General features: G+C 40.0%; 1 long non-coding RNA gene across 1 annotated transcript; it reads right to left on the reverse strand.

The window, feature by feature from the left end:
• Positions 1-3,186: 3,186 nt before the first annotated feature.
• LOC125692519 (uncharacterized) lies at positions 3,187-16,409 on the reverse strand. Its single transcript, XR_007376734.1, has 3 exons — positions 15,988-16,409; positions 15,117-15,222; positions 3,187-5,868 (listed from the first exon to the last, which is right to left on the reverse strand). It is a non-coding gene; the product is annotated as an uncharacterized LOC125692519 (long non-coding RNA).
• Between the last annotated feature and the right edge of the window lie 457 nt (positions 16,410-16,866).

Genomic DNA, 16,866 nt, shown 5'->3' on the forward strand with positions numbered 1-16,866 from the left:
GTTTTCCTTTCCCTTTCCCCTTCCCCTTTCCCCTTCCCTTTCCCTTTCCCTTTCCCTTTCCCTTTCCCTTTCCCTTTCCCTTTCCCTTTCCCTTTCCCTTTCCCTTTCCCTTTCCCTTTCCCTTTCCCTTTCCCCTTCCCTTTCCCTTTCCCTTTCCCTTTCCCTTTCCCTTTCCCTTCCCTTCCCGTTCCTTCCCGTCCCTTCCCTTTTTTTTTTCTTTTTCTCTTTTTTTTTTTCCACTTCATTTCTTTCATTTTCTTCTTTTATTTTTCTTCTACTCCAAATTAAATTTGTAATCGCAGAAAAAAAGACAAACGGAGGTTCCAAAGCTGCTCAAGAAAAATTAATCAGTTTTATGGTGCACGTGTTTAAAACCTGTAACATTGGCTGGACAAATTGTTAAAAACAGGGTGAAAGCAGGCCATTCTTGGCTGTCTCCTTTTTCTTGTTTTCTTTCTACAGCCTCTTCCAATCTCCCTCTCACAACTCTCTCATCAGAGTCCAACAAACAAGCACATCTTTGTCCTCATAAAAAGCACACTGACGCTTTAGTTCCAACTGTAACGTAATTCCAACAGTAATGAACAAATCAGTGGCAAAAAGCCTTGGTGCAGTCTGGCTGCATCCGGCATCTTCTGAAGGGCCACCAAGGAGGAGAATGCCCAGGCTTACTCCCAGCCACATAATGCCTGCCTGCAGGCAGAGCCCTGTAGAATGGCAGCAAGTGGGGCAAAAGCTGCCATCTCAGGCTCCCCAGCAGGGAAGAGCAACCTATGATCAGAACGGTTTTATGTGCTGCGAATTGTCCCGCTGAAACCATTGGTTGAAAACTGAGTAGGTACTTTCATGCTTTGCTGGATTAGGCTGGCAAGGGCTGTTTGTGCCTGTTGATATAGCTGGGCAAAGCCATTGAAGGCAACTGGCTCTCAGTAGCCAGTGTACGTTCATGGCATGTTAGTTTTTCTCTTTTAAAAGGGCAAGTTCACAGTCTTTTGTTGTGAAAATTCACAGTCATTTTTTTTCTTAGGTTCCTCCTGTCTGTGAAGAAGAAAACACTCATGGCTGTGACCGTAGTCAAATATCCCAATTTCATCTGTCATCTTTTTCTGCAAGATTTTGCCACTGTTCCTAGATTTAATATTAATATGGTCTCGTGCAGTATTTAGGGTGGGTCGTGTCTCCTTTTTTTAATAAAAAAAAATTCAATGAAACATGCCTGGAAGTTTAATAGTTGCACTTCCCACCATGGAAAGCACATTTGCAGAAAAATTAATTGTTACCAATTGTGACCAGCCCGGTCATTAAACTTTGCCTTGGGTCAGCCTTTCACTCTGCCAGAAGATTATTAAGTACAGATTAAGAGGCTGTTGCTAGCATTAGCTGTGGATTCATAAGGCATTGCTGTTCACAAATACTGTGTGTTTTATTTGAGCGAGTTTCAGCAGCCGAGCGTTTTCTGTGAACCCTCATTAGTGTCCAGCTCTCCAAGAGTCTTGCGCTGTAATCGGATTATTCGCTTTCCGTTGACTTCTGAGGACTCAGGCTTCTGCTTATCTCATGTTTTTTCCATTGCATCTCACCCTGCGTTAGCAGCAAGGGCTCGTCGGGGTCTTCAGGCTGTGTTGTTTTGTGCTGCGAGGTCCCACGCTTCCCTACATGCTATATGGGAATGCCTGCTGGAAGGAACACTTTAATAGCTGGAAGTGCTTGCTTCTGAGTTCGCCGTGCGTTTTATTTTAGCACCGTTGTCCAAGAGATTGATACAGGCAGAAGGGAGAGCTATAAAAGGCCTTTGGCTGTGGTTTGCTAAAAGCTTATTTACGGTATGAACGTTAAAAACAGAAATGTGCACATCATGTGGTGCCATGCAGGGTTTCCCGGAATATTTTGCTGATAAAAACAAATAAAAAGGGTCTTTCCTGCCTGTTGAATTTACAGCTGAGATAGCCTGATTACCAGAAACACTTATGTGTTTAATCTTTTCATGTTTAGAGCAGGAGAGGGTAGGGCGAGAGCGCTGCCCAAGGAAAATGCAGAGGGATTGCTTTTTATTTTGTGAGGATTGTAAATTCTGTTATGGAAAATGTAATAAAGAAGAAGCTTAAACAAAAAGAGTGGCTGTGCGAAATCGCAAAATTTCCATTGGGTGAAAACAAATCCTAACTTTATGTACTTTTCCCTAGAGAGATGTAATGTGAATGCTTACAGCTGTTCTTAGTTTCTTATTCCCTGATTAGGTTTAAATTAAAGGAAGGATGTCATATTGAATTATGAAGAATTACTTATTTTAGATATTTTCGTTTATACATACCTTCTATCATAACCTTGCTGTGGCACTTGCGAGGCCATATTTAACATGTGCACACAAATGCTATTAAAAGCAAACCAACTGCAATGTAGTGGTTCTGGCAGAAAAATGTGTCCAGCAGTTCCCACAGCTCAGCTGCTCTGGTACCTTCACAGTCTAAGGGAAAACCAACCCGTCTCAGGGATACCCAAGCTGCCCTGTCCAGGTGGGCTGTTTGTATGAAGAGTGATGCTGCTATGGGCTGCGCTTTGGGGAAAGGTCCCTTCCAGGGCTTCCACTCATGCTTGGGCATCTCTGCTGAACTGAAGCTGAAGGGATGGGATCCTAGAGGCAGACAGCACTCCCAAATCTGGGTCATACCCAAAGCAAGCTTCATGGGGATGGCAAGGCTGGTTTTATTGTATTCCATAGAGTGCTTTGGCTCTTGAATATTTTTCTTGCCAATTATCAGCTCTGCAGGAGCCCCAAGGTGTAAAGTAGCCATTAACAAAAACTACTCCATTTTTTATATATATATATTTTTATTATTATTATTTTAATTTTTATTTTCTTTAAATGGTATTGAGCAAAACCAGTGAGCAGAGCAGGACAAATGCATTCAGAAACTGGAGCCTACGTGGCCTCTGCAGGGGCTGGTGGCTGCCTCCCAGCCTTTGTGCCTTACCAGTTTCTTAACTAGTGGCTCTTTGCTATCTGCTCCTCTGTACAATCTTTGGGATGGTTGTAGGCCCCAGCAAGAATTTTGCCTTGACTGCAGGACCCAAACATGGTGTGTGCCATGCTAATAGTAATAATAGTAACAATAGTAACAATAAAGTTATTTTCAGTAAGTTTTCAAAGTGCCTGGGACCACTGTTCCTGTAGAAGGGGTGGCCAGCCACTCACCCTCTCCCCAGGAACTGCCAAAAGTGGGGTTTCTCTTGCTCTACTACTAAACATTCTGATGCTGGAGACATCCCTGAATTTTTCTTTACCAGTCTCCCCTCTGTTACATGGAGTCTAAAGAGACATCTGTTTCCAAAAGCACACTAAGATTAAATACACCGCTATTTTGAAACACTTTAATGCAATATGTGCAGGAGCTGCCCCTGAGAGAGAGTACTTTCTATTACATGTGTTTTGGAACACTCCCAGCTATGAGACTTTTAAACTTGTAATTTTAATTCAGTGACACTTTTTTTTCCTTTTCTGTCATTCTAGATGCATATTTATGGTGTGTTGCAGCTTCCGTGTCTCCTTTCAGCCAGAATACTTTCTCCTATCTGTAGTGTTTTTCTGAGCAAATAAAATATCCTTGAACAATACCACTTTTTAGTCAGTCATCACACTGATTTATTTCAGCTTTGGAGAACTGAACCCTTTCAAGTTCCAAATGCACACATTGCGGCCGGTGTCATGTTTTGTCTGCACACAGCAAGTGCAACAGGATTAAGGTCATTGGTACCAAAGCAACTCCTCATTTTTTAGATCGGTGAGTAGGTCTCTGGCCTTTCTCATTCTTAGACTGTATAGAAATTAAGGCAATAGACACGGTGGTTAAAACGTACAGGTAATTATTGCACTGAACAAAAAAAAAAAGCTGTTTTTTCCTCCTGTGTGTTGACTGAGACAGTGACCAAGGACGCTGCTGCCTGCAGGTCCTGCAGTATCTGGTCTCAAATAAGAGAAAACAGAAACAAATTTTCCTGTACAACTACTCAATTACACACTGGCTGTCAGGCGAGGTGTTCCGTGACATGGCTTGGTGTGTTTTGGACGTGTTACTGAGTGATACGTTTAATCAAGACCACCTCACAACTGTGAGACTTGCTTTTTTCTTATATATATATATATTTTTTTCTTCCTTCTTCTTTTTTCCTTTTTTCTTTTTTTGTTTACTTTCTCTTTTGTATTTTTTCTGTTTCTTCTCTTTTTTTCCCTCCTTTTGTTTATTTTTTATCTTCCTGTCTATTTTTCCTTTTCTTTTTTGTGCTCTTCTTATTTCCCCATCCCTTTTCCCCTTTCCTGTATTTTATTTCTTTATTTTTCACTCTTTTTCTCTTTCTCCCCTCGGCATTCAAACCTACTGAAAAGTTCCCTCCCCTTCAGTTACTTTAATATGCTTTCATACTCTGTTTGCTCTACTTTATTTCTCAGCTTTGTTATTTCCACTCCCCAGTAAAATCTATCACCTTTGAATGAGTTATTTGCTTTTCTGGACTGCAGCAAATACCACCCACTCTGTTAAGGTCAGGCTCCAGCTCCTTGACTTCGCTATTGTTCTGTCCCTTCCTTACCCACTCTGTCATTGCAGCACGACAGCTCCAGCTGGGAGGGCAGGGAAATCACTCCCTCAAGAGCAGTTTATCATGGCAATAAATGTTATGTGTTTTAGTAGGATGCCATCAAAGTTCACCATCATGCTGAAGCCAAAACAATTGGTTCTTTTATACATCTCTTAGACATACTGTATTTGGTAGGTGTCTGTATCCAGCATAGAGTAGCATACTGAAGATGCAAAATGTTACCTCTAGGTTGTGTTGTGTTATGAAAATGATGGAATTTGCAAAGAGACACATCAAAATATTTTAAATTAATTGCTACTTCTCAGTTTTTTTCCTGCTCTCCCTAGTGCTTGGCCTTTAATTACTTTGCTCACATAAGCGTTTCCAAAGTCATGTCAATTAAATGGTATACGTGGCCTTTACTTTTCTTTCTGACTATTTTCTTCTTTTTATGGCACTGCCCATGCACAACTCCGTTGACTTCAAAGCACCAAAGGCCTGAGATTTTGTGACTGCAACTGGTACTCAGCAGAGCCAGGCCAGCTGGATGGGTATCCCATTAATAAAATTAGGTATTTTTATTTTTCAGATAGTAGACAGAAAAGACAAATCTTTTTCCTTGCATTCATTTCCCATCTTCCTATCAAATATCATTCTTTCCTTGGCCAAGAGAGCTTGATTAAAACGGAGAATACACTTTGCGACACAAATTTCATCCAGCAGAACTGCATGTAGTAATATGAAAACAAGTTGCTCAGTGTGTCGTGGAGCAATTCAATGAGCACTAAAGGAAATTGCTTAAAACAAACAAACAAACAAACAAACAAACAAACGTAGTTATACTCTAATCTCTCAATGACATATGGGAGGGCTCAGTATTCTTGTAGGGAAAATGGCCAGCAGTCTTGTGCTGACATACTGTAGGTATCTCACTTGCCTGAAATGGAGGTTGGGATTCACAGAAACTCTCTGAATCCTGAGGTCAAATTCCCAGCAACAGTTTCACTCAAGAACATGAAGGAAAAAACTGACAAGCCACAGTATTTCATTACAATATTTTTCTACAGAAAACCTTTCCAGCCCTTTTTTTCTGAACATTTTGTTTCTAAATCTGTCTCAGCTTAGCAAAGAACAGAGAAAGCACCAAACAATCCCATGCCGGAAGGATCCCCTTCTATCCCTCTCTCTTTTCAGGCAGAACGGGCTGCCAACTGGCACTGCTCCTGGGCTGGCTCCGGCCAGTGGCAGTGCAGAAGCAGCTCATTGTAGCTTCCATTGCTCCTCTTGATCTCGACGCTAAAAAAAGAAAAAGAGAGAAAAAATCACCTCAAAGTAAATCAAGCCAAACCAGAGGAACTGCTGTTGGAATTGCCCCCTGGGATAGACTAGGAACATTTGCTCTGTAGAGAGACCAGTGGTCCCATAATTGGTCTCCATCCCTGCATTCCCAAGGTCAGGCTAGAGGTCCACGAGATGTCTATGTGCTCCTGCTGGGCTCGTGCTTTGGGGACTGCTAAGTCATTTATTTCATTTTGCGTTATACAGACATGCCAGCTGAAGACAGATGCGAGAAAGCCTTGCGCTGGGTAATGAACGTAATAATGTACGCTGGGTCTGAAATAGAAAAAAAGGAAGATATGTTGTGGATGGGGCTCATCTTTAAGAAGATAAATATCAAAGATCATTAAATGAAATACAGTAGGACCATTGCTATTGGTGTCAACAGATGCGTTTTTTCCCAGATCTGATCAGTGATTTTTTATTGGTGCATGACTGAGCCCATTCAAAATATGTTGATCAAAGACAAAGGACATGTTTCTCTGCTGCACATTTGCATGGCACTGCTTTAAGTGATTTTCATATCTTGATCACCTTTGGTTCTAACTAGCCAGCTGGGCAAGAAGCAGTAACACACGCTGACGCTGATGGCAAAAGAACAATTGCTTTTAAATATTGTTAAAGGCTCCTTTGGGCTTTCAGTGGCTACAGAGTTTCTGAAGTTATGTATGAACAAAAAGTACATAAACAAAGTGTGAATTTATTTATTGTAGCCAGGCTGAGGCTGGAGCTGAAGAGACGGCCTGTTACTCATCTCAGCCAGCTACAAAATGGGAGATTATTTAAATTCAGTGTATCAGCAAAGCTTTGCAGTAAAGACACAAATGGTTGGGGGATAGCTCTAATGCTTTCTAAGGCCATAAAGAATTATTTGACTTACACTTTGGTTCAGACAGTTGGGTCCCTGAGACCAATGGCCAAACGGTCTTGGGAATATGCAGGTGCTCTCCTAGTCACCTGACTTCTGTTTAATTTGGTTTAAAGTGTTGCCTCTGGTCAAGGGAGTGACTATGGCTTCCTGTGTTGAAAAGGCTTTTCACATCCCTTCCCTGTGTAACCGGAGCTGTTCAATAAAGCCGTGGTCTTTCTGCCTTTACCTCTTAGAGCTGCGTTACATCACAGCCAAGATAGTCCAGTCTTTTGACCCCCAAAATTAAAACCAAAAAGTAACATAGTAAAACCTTACTGAACCTGTAGTTCTTTTGCCTGGCTATGCTGTCTGAAGCTCAAACCTCTGACTATACATATTTTGTTAAAACAGTGGAATCCAAATGATAGATGGAATGGCTGCATCATATCTTGGGAAAACATTTTAAAGGGTGTTTTGTTTCTGTGAGCACACTTGGGATTTGATGTAATAGTGCTTGCAAGAGTTGATATAAAGGAAATTATTGCTTCCCAATAAAATTCTCCATTTTTATTGGCTCACATACAGAGAATGGCAGCCAGCTGATAAAATACTCAGTGGAATTTTCCTTCCATCTAGCCATGTACTCTACAGCTATGAGGTATATATTTTTTCAAAGTGGGCAAATGATGATTGTTTTAAAGCATTTTATGTTTATTGCACTGCTCTTTAGGTGGGAGTCTTTACGTACCTTGTGCTTTAACTGGAGCTTTGGCTTTTAAGCCTGCTCAATATGACAGTAAAAAATATTTTGTAGATCATAAAAATCTCTTATCTCTGTCAGATATTCACAGGCAAAGTAAGATGTATATTCTGTAAAAGCATTTTTAACTTTTCACATGCTATTTGCATTCCTTAATAGACTATCCAGTTAGGGATATAGTCATACATATATATTATGACTCTGTAAGACTGAAATTTTAAACATTTGCAAAATATTACTTCATCAAGGGGCATGAAAATCTAGAAAACAAATCAGTTCTGCTATCTTCCCTAAAATAAACACAGACTTCCTCAGAACCTTAAACTCTACATCATTACTTACATTTACTACCAACAATTCCTTAGCTTTTCAGAAAGGAAAATCTTTAATTTTCAATGAATTTAGTTACTGGAAAGTATAAAATATTTCATCACATTAAGCTGGCTTTTCTTTGCTCATGATGGGCAGTTTGATTTCTAAGCTTTAAGACCAGAAGAGGGCATCACAGCTGGGTAATTTTTGGGTTGTTCTCTGGAAGATTCTACAGGCTCTTGGCTAGACTTCAGCCTTCCCAGACCAGAGAAGGGGGAATGGGGAAATCTGGCAATGTTTCAAGGTGTGTTTTGGGAGCACTTTGTGCTGCATCTCACCCATGAACTCGGAGTAGATACACTGGTCCTGGTATCTGTCTGGCCTGCCTAGTAGGTGAGATGAGCTTTTACACAGTCAATTATTCAAATAAAAAATGCAAGGAGCTGCTTGGACTTGATGTCTGCAGGGCTTAGCTGAGCAAGTGCCACAGAATCACAGTTCAGCACGAAAGTATCAACGTACCATCTAAACTCACCCTTGCCTGCTGTTTCCTAACCTGGCCTCCTTTTTTCAGTGAGATTTTGGTTAGTTGCTGTCAGGGGCTGTGGTCAGCTTTATAATAACATACTTATCCATGTCAAAGCAAAACAATTCACTTCACACCCAGAACTGGCCAAATAAATTGTTGTGCAAGTGGGGGTGTTATGCCTGGTTTCTGGGCAGCTGATAAGGGCATCTAACAGTGGAGATTGAGCTGTCTAAGCACATTTCTTGGCCTAACCCTCTCCAGCACTTATGCATTAGTGGAGTATGAAGACCACCCACTTTCCTGCCACTAGGAATTAGCAGACCTAGTTTTCTCATCACTACCTAGTTTGGCATGATGGTCACAGGATGCTCCCTCTGGAAGATATCTCACTTCTCTTAGTAGAAGTTGAGGGAGACAAAAGAAGCAAAGATGATGACAATCATTTTCATATCAGTTTTCAGGTAAAGCAACAACTGGACCTTGTCCATAGCTGTTGGAAGATATAGGTTCTCTGGCTGTCCTAGAACAGACCCTTGAGGAACGCCTGCATCATTCTGCAGCATCCTCCACACAGGCAGCCAGTGGGACAAGACATAGCACACAGCTAACATGTGCCTTTGAAGTCTTTCTCCTTGAAGATCTTCAAAAGCTGCCTGGACACTTGGCTCAGGGCAGCCCTAGTGAAGCAGGGCATTAGAGCAGATGGATTCAGGGGTCCCTTCAGCCTCAGCCGCTCTATGTTTCTGCGATAGCCATTTAAGCATCATTTGCAGCTAGCTGGTACGATTCACCTGGTTAGCTCTCTGAACTTTGTTTAAATAACACCTGTTTGTCCATATGTTGTACATACAGATCAGTATCACCTGAAGAACAGGAGCACATCATCGTTATTGCCGAATGAACATAAGCTATGAAGAACCTACAAAAGACATTATGACACTCCAGAATATCTGCTGCCTTTCCAGAAGGATTATGCTGTTAGTTAGAAATGCTCTCCTGTTCAGTTTCTGGAGCTCCCCAGACCTAAAATGTCCCTGTTTGGACTGTCAGACAGATTGTTGACACCAGAGACAGCTGACATGGGAAATAAATCCATGCAAAAAATCACATGATTTGGCATTCTTACAAAACATTTTACAAATCTGTATTAAAGCCAGTCTTTTATTTCTAATTAAATTAACATCATTCCAGGCTGTAACTTTTATGCGCCACTTTAGGAGTTACAGCTAAATGATGTTATGAACTCATTATGTCAAGATACAACAGTATTGACCCAGACTTGTCTCCCAGTCCTCCAAATCTTATCCACTCCACACTTGGTTTACCACAAAAATGGCCTGGATTATTACAAGCTTAAAACAAGAGGGTACGCTTTAACATAGCTTCTGTGTTTCAAATGGGAAATGACGGTCTAGTTAACAAGAAGCAGACTCAAGCATGCTTCAGACACTCTGGCAATTACACATACATTAGTCCTACATCCTGCCAGAACACAGAGTGAAAGAAGATATCCTTTCCCTGGAGCATGGAGAGGACTAGTTCTGAGTCTACTTATCCATCAGAAGTAGTAGTTAAATAATGAGAAAAATTAATTCATTTCTGTGCTGAGTTTTTCCTGGGAATTTCTCCCTACAAAGAAGGAGTAGAGAAGATGGAGCCACCATTTCAGGTGCAATCAGTTGAAGAAACAAAGGCTGGAAAGCTGGAAACTTTCAGGATGAGAGTCATCAGACCTTGGAACAGATTGACCAGCCAGACTGTACAATTCCCCTCTTTAGAGATACTGAAAACTTGAACAGGCAAGAACTATCTACTCTAACAATCTCTTCTGAGCAGCAAGATGCAGGAGATGATTGCCTGAGGTCTTTCAATCTACCTATGTCTGAGATTGCTCATATGCAAGAACCACGTGTCTTAAGATGCCAGTGCTGTGGGAAGCTGATTGTGGCTACAATTCAATGAAGAGAAGGAGGAAGCAGAGTTGCATCAGATGGAGCTTTCTGGAGAACACTTGAAAAAACTGCTAGAGAGCAAGAGGAGATGTAAATAGGTCAGATAGGTGTTAGTTCATGAATAGAACTATTAAGTTTAAATTTTTAATTTTTGTAGTGTTTTTATTAATGCATTTCTTCCTTGTGCTTCCATCAGTAAGATCTAAACTAAAAATACACATTTTATACTTCTATTCCCAGAGACATACAAACAGTATCAAACATGGTTGGAATGAGAATATGGTTTTGACAGGAAAGTAACTGTACTGTGAAAAGCTGAGGGAACCTGTACAAGGCAGAAAAATGCTAGAGACTGCCACTAGTGGTGAAGACACATTGATGCTTGTTACCTCCTTTGCATGTCTCCTTTGTTTACTATAGCAGAAGACAGTGATGCAGTCACTCAGCAGAAGCGTGGCGCTTGCTGTTGTTACCAGCCAGAGAATTGGCAGGAAAGTTTAGAAGTGGAACAATACCGTGTTGTTCCTTAAAACAATAATCAGTATTTTAGCAATTACTTTCAAAGTAAGTTCTAAAAGGTGGCTTGCGACTACCCATTTGGGGTAGTAACATCTAACATGACTCTTACTGAAGAGAGACATAGTTTGAGGATTTATGCAGTACTTTTGTGTTTTGGTTGATGAGTGTCTCTGTTTTCTGCAGTAGATGTGGGCTAGCATCACTGTCTGGCTTCAAGAAAGCCTGCTTCTAACAATACTTTTGACAACATCTGAAACACTTAGAAAAATGGACGTTAGGAAATAATTATCATCCTGGCAATTGGTAGAGCATTGATTTCTTTTTTTCCCCCCCAGTTCCTTATTCACAAGTGTATAGAGATGTCATTTATGCCCCAGACACATTAATTTCTAATTTTTTTCCCCTTTAACTCTCTTAATTGGAAGAAAATATGTTACTGATGATTTATGAACTCTTCAGAAGTGCCAGGGATCATTTTAAATGTACACAGCTGCTCTGCAGTAGTTTAACTTGGCAGATAGTATTAAACCATTGAATTGTGTCATTTATTTGTGTATGCACACAATAAGTTCCTTGTGCAGGTTCTTCAGAAATAGTCTCAATGTTGATTCGGAAACATGGCCTAAAAATAACCTAGTTCCATGATTTATTGTTTTGGTGCTTGTCTCCAAACAGTACATCTAAAATGAAGAATGAGATAACATGTATACCCCAGATAAGGCAACGGAATGGAAACCATCCGTAAGAGGATCTGTAGGCCAAGGTCTAAAATGGAAAAGTTCCCAGGGTGAGCAAGTAAGACACATGATGGGAATCGACCTGTGTTGCTGATATTTGGGAACTCTGCAGTGTATTTCACTGCTAGAGAAGGGAGTATATGATGTTGCGTAATGAGAAAGAGCAGCAGTCATGACGGCAGTATCCCTAGTTGTAATGGGGTATAAATCAGAGCAGTTTACTCTGTCATTCCATCCAGGGCATCATAAAAGTAATGCCTGTCATCTGGAAAAAAGCCTGCGCTCAGAATTATATAATGCCTTTCGCATATACTCTATTGAATGTAGAAAATCCTACAGCACCAGAAAGTAAAGCACTTTTTTTCCTTATACTGAGTCTCCTTATACTGAGGGGTGACATCTGCAAATATATTCTCCAATCAATACTATGAGACTTGATTTATATTTTAAACAATTCCATGAAAAAAATGCACTACAGATTCTAGTATAGCTCTGAAAAATAACTTTTTAGGCCATGATACTAATCTCTTTGATCCACACCACTTAATGTACTGGAAAGCAGAAGAACTTCCCTTATTTCTCCTTTGGCTGCAAAATGGAATAAAAACAGCCTTCAGGGAATTGTAGATTCAGTTCTATCCTTGACAAGAGAACATAACAGGCAGTGTTTAAAGATTGATTGATAGGCATCATCTCTTGATGATCCTAGCAGAGCTTTTTAAGACTGCTGATTGCAAGCACAGACATTCTGGAAAGTGAAATTTATGCCTGTCAGGCTTTCTGCTGTGCTTTGTCTCCTCTTTACCTCCCTTCCCCTCAAACCAGATTTCAGCAGTCTGACATGGAAATCAAGAACAATAGCCAAACAAACCTGAGCCAAAGGCTAGTATCAGACTTATAAGTTTCAAATGTTTTTCTCTTTGCTAAACAGTATAAAAGGGAGAAATTGAAAACTAAACTGAAGACAAGCTTGCCTTAATCCTAGAAAATTGTAGAACTTCAGCACATCAAGCTTTAGAAGCCACAGAGTCTTTATGCAGTAGGTGTAGTATCATTATCCATGACAATTCAATTCTTCAGTCTATCACAGTCACAACATCTCCATGAGCTCTAGGCAGGCACAAAATGAAACTTGAGTTGCTCTGGAAGGCCATGAAATTTGGCTACGGAATTTCTGTTAACTTGTTACGAAAGGCTGTTAAGTGCAAATTTACTTCTTTTCCAGGATCAATGCTGACAATAGCTGATGAAACTGAAATATCAGTTGTAGATCTTTTTTCTCCTCAGCTCCATACCAACTGTGCCGTGGGTATGGAGCCATTCAACTGCCTCATCCCAGACAGCAGAACAAGTGAACTCAAACCCAGATGTAAAACTAGAACACCTTGAATTTTCCACTTTAAATAAAACAAGCTTGTATACTATCACTCAGTCAGTTAAAGCAGAAAGTAGTTATCAACCAAATGAGTAATGAACTTGTTGGACAGTGTTTTCTTGTCCTACATGCATGAAAAATTAAGAAGGCCCAACTGCCAACACTAGGTGCACATAGCATGTGCTATGGCAACTGGGTTGTATATTTAGTTGTGGTCAATACACTGGAGAGATCACATAGGCCATTTAATTTAACCTCCACATTCCTATAGTAGCTCTTTGTCACATTCATCATTCACACTACTTTTGAACAAGTCACAAATTTGATCCATCCTGGATTTTTTTTTAGCTTCTACTTTTCCACTGCAGCAGCAGGGCTTTGGTTCTCTCTCCTCTTTCTATTTTTTTTTGAGGCACACAACATGCTTTAAAGACTGCAACAAGCTTTTTCTTATGTCATTTCCGAGGGAAATAAATATTAATGTAAAACCAGGAAATGCAATTACCTTGGTAGATTAATCTTCTGTTGTTAGATTTCACACTTTTTATCTGGGTAATCACTGCATAAGAGATTTTATTCAACACTATTCGGTAATTAGTATATTTTTATATTGACATTGATCTCAGAGATTTTATTTGAACACTGAAGTACAGAAGGAACTGTTGTAATTGTTCCCTGTGCATTACTTCGCTGCTGTGTATGCTGAATACAACAGGTAAAAAAACAACTAGTTTACTCAGGTTGCAACTATAGCTCTTTCACTTCCACTAGAAGATGAAATCTTAGTGATTAATGCAGTAGAAAATATGCTGTAAGCAAACTTGTTGCTAGGCCAATGGAGCAGACACTCCACAAATGACATGCTCCTTTTCAAGAGTAAAAGGTATGTACCTCAGACTCAGAAACAAGTTATAGAATCACCTCTAAATCTGAACAGTTTACAGTTTCTGGAAAGCCAGGTTTAGAGCACTGGCAGTAATAACACTCACTTGCTAGTAACCAAATGACAGTTATTTAGAACTATTTTTCCTATATTTGAGGAAGGAAGAGCAAGTAGACTGGATTTGTTATTTCAGTCTTTTAACTGTGTTTTTCAGTACACGTGATAAAAAGAGGAGAAAGGTATAGTAGTGGGAACATCCTGCAGAACCAAAGGATGCATTCATCTGGTACTACAGCAAATTGTGAATAGCTGTATATCTAATATGAGCTTATATACATTATATGTATAATTGTATGTATGTACATATGGTCCTTAGTGAAGGGAGTGACATAGGGACCATGTCCATTGCTGCTGTCTTACCTCTGCAGTCTGGTATTTTTACCTCCCTCTGCAGCCCAGGAGCTGTGAACTGGTCCATGGTATGAACAGGATATAGCTACACCACAGTCCAGAAAGCACTGCAACAGTCAGTTCTGCTAAAGAGTTTCATCTAGATTAACTATTCATAAGCAAAATTACTTAGAGGAGAGCTAATCATCTCTATCCTTCTCTCTTATAAAGGTGTAACATAATGCAAAGCACAGCAATGACACAAGAGCAGCAAGGCTCTATGCTACAGAAAGCAAGGATTTGCATTTCTGCTACACAAGGCAAGTGTCGCTGTTATTCCCTTTGCTAAAGACATATTCCACTTCAGCAGTAGAACTAATGTACATTGCCAGGCATAAGAAGGTTTTAAAAGCTTTTCTTCACCTACTTTACAGTGAACGTGATGAAGACACATAAACAAGGCAGAGTGCAGCCTTATTTTTCATAGATGACTTTCTTCAGTCAAATGGTCTGGATACCTTTTGGTGCACTGGAAACTCAAAGACAAATCTTACAGCCATAGCTTAATTCCAACTGTGAATGAGACTGTGACTCCAAAGCTCATCAAGTTTTTCCACTTTAACCTCAACATCTTTCACCAATTTAAATTAATTGGATTAAGTGAAACACATTTTTAACCTCCAAAAATATATTGATAAAATCTTCCTGTTCAGCCTTCCAAAGAAAAAAAACAAATAATACAAATGCAGACCAGCACAAAAAAAGTTAATTCTTACTCAAAAGTAAGAGATCAAATTATCATGACTCAAGAGAGTGTCAATATTCTCATTTGCGGCAGAGAAAATTTGCAACATTCATTTGGAGGAATCTGAGGGTGCCAGCAGCAAATGGCAACATACCCTGACCACGAGAGAATTTAGAAAATGCAGTTACTGCTGCAGATATCATGCCCATCCAGAGATCCCAAATAAGGGTCAAATCTTGGCTGCCAACTGGAAGTGTCATCTGGAAGGCAATGGAGCAAACTCATAGGCAAAGTATCAACATAGAAAAGGCCATATAATCAGATACTACGACTAGGAAAAGGCTGTATTTGTAACAACAATGATTAGTAGTCATAAATCTTTAAGATCAAGTACTTTTAGAAAGGAAAGAAAATAGAGCAGTAATTCCTGCTCAGCAGAACCTTACTTCTTTGACTGCTAGAAAACTCTAACAGCTAGTTCACCAAGTACTTCTGAGTAAAGGTGTGCAAGTTGTTGTTCTGTTTTGTTTTTTAAACAATACAACGAAACCATGCAAAATCTTACCTAGCTTTGGATTTTTTTTTCTTTAATGAACCTGAAGTTCAGGATTACATTCACTAAGAACTGCTGATTACCGAAAGGAAATATATGGTTCATTTGAAGCATCATTCTCTGCTTACCAAAACTCAAATGCACAGCAGATATAAAAGGAGTGTTAATAAAACCTCAAGTTCTGCTACTGCTAATCAAGCAGGAAGCTTAAAATGTTGTGTGATTAATTCTCCTAGGAGAAATATCTCCACAGCCTCATTTTTACAGTTTTTCATTGTATGTGAGAGAACACAAAATTTCTATGGAATTATGCTAAGTAGCTGTATAATCAATGAGTATATAGATGTATAATCAACAAGTATACAGAGAAGTTAGGCTGGTCTTCAGAGAACATATAGCATAAAGATTACCACATTGGAAAGGGACAATCAGAAATGAACCAGATAACCAGAAATGAACTGAAAAAGCTTACCTTCATCCTGGGCTTAGAGAAGATGACTCCAAGAGGAGCAACCTCCAGAGAGAGATCTTTCCTTAGTGGCAGTCAGCCCTTACATGGGGTCTAGAAGAGGTGCAGCCATGCTCCACCCCTTCTGGTCACGCAGCTTAATTGCCTTCACCTGTGCTCCCACATCTGACTCATTGCTTGCCTCAGGTGATCAATCAGAGGTTCAGGCTGTGATTCAGTAGTTCTTATACACTAACAATAAACTTAATGACAGTCTTCTGAAAGTCCTCCCCCAGGTTTGTTTGAAAGGTCACGTTAGAAGCTTCTCAGCTTTGCACAGTCTAAATGAACCCCAAACAAGAACCTTGCATTAATCAGAATAACTGAAAATTTTCCTTCAGCTCAAGTGGCAAAAGCCTGTGGGCAAAAGCAGAAGGCTGCGACTACTGCTCAATGAGCTGCAACCAGACACAGTTCTGCTCTGTTTTTCTGGTAAATCAGCAATATCTCTGTTTTATTGGGATAAACCAAAAAATGATCCAAATACTCTTGGAAATGGGCTTGTACTGATCATTTAAACACCAGTAGGAAAACATCAGCTGATACCTCTTATGCCATCTCCAGGCTGCAGCACTGCAGCCCCAAAGCCATAGAAGACTTGAGGAACTGGAACTTTATCACACAGCTACTACCACAGGGTCCTGAGACATGCATTAGGGCATGATTAAGTGTACAGTAATCAAATGTTGCACTAACAAAATTTTGTTTGTTGACATGGTGCTAAACTTTAATTGTTTGAAAAATGAAGGTTCACTTCAGCATCTGCCATGGGCAGCTGACAGGCATCTCAGCAGGGACAGGAGACGTGATTCCCCAGTGAGGGCTAAGAGAGGGTCATCACCT

Source organism: Lagopus muta, chromosome 4, assembly GCF_023343835.1.
Source record: "Lagopus muta isolate bLagMut1 chromosome 4, bLagMut1 primary, whole genome shotgun sequence".
NCBI classification, from domain to species: domain Eukaryota; kingdom Metazoa; phylum Chordata; class Aves; order Galliformes; family Phasianidae; genus Lagopus; species Lagopus muta.